The sequence below is a fragment of the Plectropomus leopardus genome, chromosome 4 (assembly GCF_026936395.1).
Source record: "Plectropomus leopardus strain MGB_pleo_1.0 chromosome 4, ASM2693639v1, whole genome shotgun sequence".
NCBI lineage: Eukaryota > Metazoa > Chordata > Actinopteri > Perciformes > Serranidae > Plectropomus > Plectropomus leopardus.
In genome coordinates this window covers 11,456,362-11,463,012 of record NC_142179.1, presented here as the reverse complement: position 1 = coordinate 11,463,012, position 6,651 = coordinate 11,456,362, and the positions used below count along the sequence as shown (strand labels likewise).

The following is a 6,651-nucleotide window of genomic DNA, read 5'->3' as shown; positions in this document are numbered from 1 at the left end:
CATTTTTTTTCTTAAAAAGAAAACCAGAAATAGCTTTTTTATGACATTTATTTAAAATTTTAAATAAAAAAAAAAGTTATTTATATAGATATTTAACAGATAATGACAACAAACAACAAATCCCCCCAAACAAATCCCCACCCAAACCACAACAACCCTCCCTGGCATCCTTTTGTAGTTAAAAAAAAAAGCATTACCATATCTTTTATGAGCCTTAACCTAAAATGTCAACTACCCTTTTAGTGAGACCTGTGACCTTAACATGCCGTGTTCTTGCAGATCCTTAAAATGTCTTCAAAGGCATTGAATTCATTAATCTAAAAAAGAAGGCCTAAATTGGTATTAAAATGTTTTATATCAGTCCCCCCCCAATGTTTAGTTAACTACCATGAAAAACAAAGAATAGCAGCAAATCCTCACAATTGAGAACTAAAATAAAAACAGGAATGTTTGGCATTTATCTTGTGAAATAACCTAAAAAGTTTAATCTCTTTTTGAAATAGTTGCCAATTAATTTCCTGCCACTCATCTGATAATAATCTAACTTTTCTGGAGCTCCACATTCTACCGAACACTAAAATGCAGTTTAATTTAATGTTATTGGTTGGGTCATCTTCTAAAGTCTAACCATCTTTTCACATAAAAAAGCAGAATCCTCAAATGATGATGAAAACAGTAAAACTGGTCATGCAGAATAATCTATCTGCTTTATATAAAGCACATACAAATTTCCATTCTTGCTTTTAAAAAAAGAACCTTTTAATGTTTTTTTCTGCCCAAAGACAACATTTGTCAATAAGCAAATAAATGTGGTTAACTATGTTCTTCTCTCTATAGAGATGTTTGGAAAAGCCATAAATTCTTTGAAATGCTCTGCTATTCACACTTGGCAGTGCACTTGCTGCCAGCTCTTGTTTATGGTCTTTGTGTTCAGTAAACAGTGGTGTTACTCTGCGCCGAGTCCCAAACTGCGTGACTGCACTGATATTCACACACCAATCATGGGCGCCTAATTGGTATAGCCATTCGTTAATTAACGCACTGCATTGCAAATCTTTCACAGCCTTGCGCTCGCTATTTATTTTGCTCTGTCACTCGGCACATGAAAAGCGCCGATCTGATATGAGTGTAATGGTCCATCTGAACAGCAGGACATGAATGACAGCATGTGTTGCTTTTCCCTTTGAAATCCCCTCGGAAAGAAGCAGTGGGGAAAAACGTTCTTGGCACAACTTTGTATCATAAAAGTTGAAAGCATTCCGCCCGTCTTGGCCTATAAGCACAATAATGTATGTGAAGTGAGAAAGGCTGCACAGTGGCATTGTTCAAAATCATCATTGTAATGCAAACGTTGGTGATACAACTGCTCTGACCACTCAGGACGTAAACATTGGCTTAAAGTGTTCAATACTATGTACAGTTCTAGTAGTTTAATAGCCATAAAAAACATTTTTTTTCTAGTGTTGGTAGAGAATTACACAAGACTTTTAAACCGTTTTTTTGACATAGTATTTCAGGAGTATTATCTTTTGACATACTACACTGATTTTTAATTTTTTAAATACAATACTATGATCTCTTAACAAATTTTTTGACTATTTTATCAGTTCTTTTAACATACTGTTCTAAGAGCACATGCTATACTAAGAATATTTTTTCTACTTATGACATTTTAGACAAACATTTTCAATTAAAGCTATACTTCTTTTTAAAAGTTTTTTTGATTGTATACTATACATTTTTTTTCATCAAACTTTTTTTTTTTTTAACAGTTACGGACATACTACACAATTACTTTTTTCAAGTTTCCAAAATGCTGTACTATAGTATTTGTTGAGCCTAACAACATTGTGTTACAGTTCTGCCAGCAGTAAGGAGAGGCAGAAACTGGTGCAGGAGGAGGTGCGAACTTCAGTGGAGGAAGAGCAAACCAGCAGTGCAGTGGCCATGCGGCAACAGGGTGCCTGGATGAAGTGGGAACAGGCAATGGAGCGCAGAGTCAACTGGAAGGACGTGGAAGTGGAACCTCCAGAGGATCAAGTTCCTGATCCAGAGGGTTTACAATGTCCTTCCCAGCCCATCAGACCTGTTCACATGGGGAAAAAAACAGAAACACCCACATGCACCCTGTGTTCCAAAACAGGGACCCTTGAACACATCCTGAGCAGCTGCCCCAAGGCGCAGGGCGAGGGACAGTATCGCTGGAGACACGACCTGGTCCACAAGTCCATTGCTGATGCAGTCAGCAAGGGGATAAAAGACAGCAGGTACACCCCTACTACAGCCAAGGCCATTTGCTTTGTGAGGGAGGGACAGCAGCCAAAGGAAAGATTGAAGGATGGCCCAGTCAGTCTGTTCTCAGCAGTCTGAGACGAAATGATGATGGTTGACCTGGAGAGGCGACTGAAAATTCCACCACACATCACCCAGTCCACACTGAGACCTGATATCATCTTGGTCTGTGAGGCCATAAGACAACTGGTTCTGTGGGAGCACCTCAACCAAATGAACCCAAGGACAAGTACCCAGGACAATGGACTAATGACATCGATAATAGAGTGCATCTGCGGCAAAGACTTGTAAGAAGAGTTTAAAGATCCATCAAGGCAGGATGAGATGCTCGTTAGTGGAACCTAAGGCACAGTGCACAGTTACTTCTAGTGAGACACAGGAGGAGCCAGGCCCGGAGGCAACCCACAGTGCCAGGAGCCTGCTAGTATCGCCAACACCTGCTGCTGGCAATCCACCTGCTGCTTCTGTGCTCAGAAACACACAGAGCCCCCGAGAGCCCTCGGCTGGCTGCAGTGCACAGAGCCTCCAACATCATCAAGCTGCAGCCACAACACTTGGCTGTGCCCCCTTGCCCCGACCAAGGATCCAGTGTCCCCAATTCCTAAAAAAGAGCTGAGAAGCAGCAGTGCAATGAGGATGTTGATTGGATCTTGGAAGGGACAGCTAACGGGGATGTGGACCACCGGCTGAAAATTATGACCGCCCTCATAGTGAATATCACATCGGAGAGGGATTCAGGACAGAGGCAGCTAAGCCTGCACCATCGGCCTATGCTCCAAGCCACAGAGCCAGGATAATCCAGGGCCTCAGGGATGAGCTCAGGTTGCTGAAGAGGCTATACAAGTCAGCAGGAGAAGTTGAGAGAACTGGACTGGCAGATCTTCAAGCAATCCTCAGGAAGGAGCTCTTAAACCTGTGGGAAGCCTGTGGGAAGCAGTGCCACAGAAGAAGGCGCAAAGAGATGACAAGGAAGAGGGCAGTGTACCTGGCCAATCCTTTCAAATTGACCAAGCAACTCCTTGGTCAGAAGAGGTCTGGTTGCCTTACATGCTGCAAAGTGCACCTACAGTGACGCCAATAGAGATTAACTGCTCAGTCCATGTGTAGCAGTAATAACACCTCTGGAGCCCACATCAGAGTTCAACCTAAAGGAGTCCTGCCTAAGCTAAGTCGAGGAAGTGGTTAGGAAAGCTAGATCCAGCTCTGTACTGGGTCCCAGTGGAGTGCCCTATCAGGTGTATAAGAACTGCCCAAAGCTACCTTGATGGCTTTGGAGGGCCCTGCAGGTGATCTGGAGGAGAGGGAAGATTGTCCAGTCATGGAGACTTGCTGAGGGAGCATACATCCCAAAAGATGAGAAAACTGAGAATATCAACCAATTTCCCGTCATCTCTTCACTCAGTGTAGAGAACAAGATCTTCTTTAGCACAGTGGCCAAGCAACTTCCTGTTGAGCAAAAATTACATTGATACATCACTGCAGAAGGGAGGCATACCAGGAGTCCCCGGTTGCCTTGAGCACATAGGTGTAGTCACCCAGCTCATTAGGGAGGCTAGAGAGAGCAGAGGGGACCTGGCACCACTGTGGCTGGATCTCACCAATGCCTACGGCTCAATACCCCACAAGCTGGTTGAGGTTGCACTGGAGAGACATCAGATACCCAAGGAGGTGAAAGAACTCATCCTGGACTATTACAGCAAGGTCAGCTTGAGGGTCTCCTTGGGCCAGTTGACATCTGACTGGCACCATCTGGAAGGCAACCCCCTATCAGAGCCATCATGGATGACCCCAGAGGTGATGACAACAACTGTTCCAGGAGCCAGGTGGATCCCCCAGGGGCAAGAGTAACTCATATCCGCAAAGTCCAGGTCCTTGGTTCTGAAGAAAGGGAAGATCACAGACAAGTTCCGCTTCAGGTTTGGTGAAGACCAGATCCCGTCAGTCACAGATAAACCAGTGAAAAGTCTCGGCAAGGTCTTCAGCTCCAGCCTGAAAGACACAGACTCCACCAAGGCCACCAGTGCTGACCCGAGGGCTGTTGAGAACAATGAACAAGTCTTGGCTCCTTGGAAGATTCAAAGGATCCTCGGGCCTCTGCTCATCTACGAAGTCCCTATGACTGTGGTGGAATGCTTTGAGTGCAAAGTGAGCAGCTATCTACGCAGATGGCTGAACTCGTCACGCAGCCTGAGCAGCATCGGGCTGTACGGGAACAGCAACAAGCTTAGACTTCCTTTCAGCTCATTCCTGGAGTTCATTGTGGCATGGGCATGGGAACACCTGTAGTACGCTGGATCCGAACATTAGAAAGTGTCCAGTGCAGGGATTGCTGTGAGTACAGTTCTGCCAGCAGAAAAGCGATGCAGAAACTGGTGCAGGAGGAGGTGCAGTCTTAAGTGGAGGAAGAGTGAACCAAAGTCTGATGAGCCCTGTTCGGGGCGCCTGGACCAGGGTGTCTGTTGTAAGACCCAAAACACACAATGACCCTAGGATACAACACTGAAGATGTGTCCAAGGCTGTACATCAGAAGGTGCTTTGTAGAACTGACATACTGTATTCTACCTTTTTTCAATATTTTGACATATTATAATTGGAACCACATAGTATAGCATTTCAAGATATGGCATAATATAGAATGTTGCAAAAACGGCCAAAAACACCATAATACAACATATCAAAAAAATTATAATATAATAAAAAACAATAATAAAGTATGGCCAAAAATGTCAAAAAATGACGTTCCACAAAAAGCTGAAATTCGCATAAAATGACATGCCAAGACACACCATGGCATAGAATGTTGCAAAAATGTCCAAAAACACTCATATGACAAAAAATTACCTAAAAAGCAATGCTATAGAACAGCGAAAAATGTCAAAAAATGACATGTCCTAAAAACGGCTTAAGTAACATCAAAACAGAATGAAATAGCAAACAGAAACATGCCATAACATAATATGTTGCAAAAATGGCCAAAAGCACCATGATAAAGCATGTCGAAAAAAAATGACCAAAAAGGCAGGGCTATATTAAGGCAAAAATGTCAAAAAATGACGTCCCAAAAAGACCTTTAAACATCTCAAAACAGCACAAAATAACGTGCAAATACACGCCATAGCAAATAATTTTTCAAAAACGGCCAAAAACATCATCAAAATGCATGTTGGCAAAAATGACCCAAAAAGCAAGGCTATAGTAAGGCAAAAATGTAAAAAATGACATCCCAAAAATTGCTGAAAACAGTTCAAAACAGCATAAATTAGCGTGCCAAATCAAGCTGTAGCAAAGAATGTTGCAAAATTGACCAAAAACACCATAATAATGCATGTTGAAAAAAAATGACCCAAAAGGCAAGGCTATAGTAAAGCAAAAATGTCAAAAAATGACATGTCCCGAAAACAGCTGAAAACACTTCAAAACAGCAAAAATTAGCGTGCCAAAACAAGCCATAGCAAAGAATGATGCAAAATCGGCCAAAGACACCATAAAAATGCATGTTGAAAAAATGAACAAAAAGGCAAGGCTATGCAAAAATGTCAAAAAATGGCATGTCCCAAAAACAGCTGAAAACACTTCAAAACAGCATAAATTAGCATGCCAAAACACGCCATAGCAAAGAATGTTGCAAAATTGGTCAAAAACACCATAATAATGCATGTTGAAAAAAATGACCCAAAAGGCAAGGCTATAGTAAGGCAAAAATGTCAAAATATGACATGTCCCAAAAACACCTTTAAACATCTCAAAATAGCACAAAATAACGGGCAAAGACACACCATAGCAAAGAATGTCGCAAAATCGTCCAAAAACACCATAAAAATGCATGTTGAAAAAATGACCCAAATGGCAAGGCTATAGTAAGGCAAAAATGTCAAAAAATGAAATGTCCCAAAAACAGCTGAAAACACTTCAAAACAGCATAAATTAGTGTGCCAAAACACGGCATAGCAAAGAATGTCGCAAAATCGTCCAAAAACACCATAAAAATGCATGTTGAAAAAATGACCCAAATGGCAAGGCTATAGTAAGGCAAAAATGTCAAAAAATGACATGTCCCAAAAACAGCTGAAAACACTTCAAAACAGCATAAATTAGCATGCCAAAACAAGATATAGCAAAGAATGATGCAAAATCGGCCAAAAACACCATAATAATGCATGCTGAAAAAAAAAAGGCCCAAAAGGCAAGGCTATAGTAAGGCAAAAATGTCAAAATATGACATGTCCCAAAAACAGCTGAAAACACTTCAAAACAGCATAAATTAGCATGCCAAAACAAGCCATAGCAAAGAATGTTGCAAAATCGGCCAAAAACACCATAATAATGCATGTTGAAAAAAAATGACCCAAAAGGCAAGG

The 6,651-nt window shown here is 41.7% G+C and overlaps 1 pseudogene; it reads left to right on the top strand.

The window, feature by feature from the left end:
• Window positions 1-2,987: 2,987 nt before the first annotated feature.
• Window positions 2,988-5,060, top strand: LOC121944164 (uncharacterized; annotated as a pseudogene).
• Window positions 5,061-6,651: the final 1,591 nt, after the last annotated feature.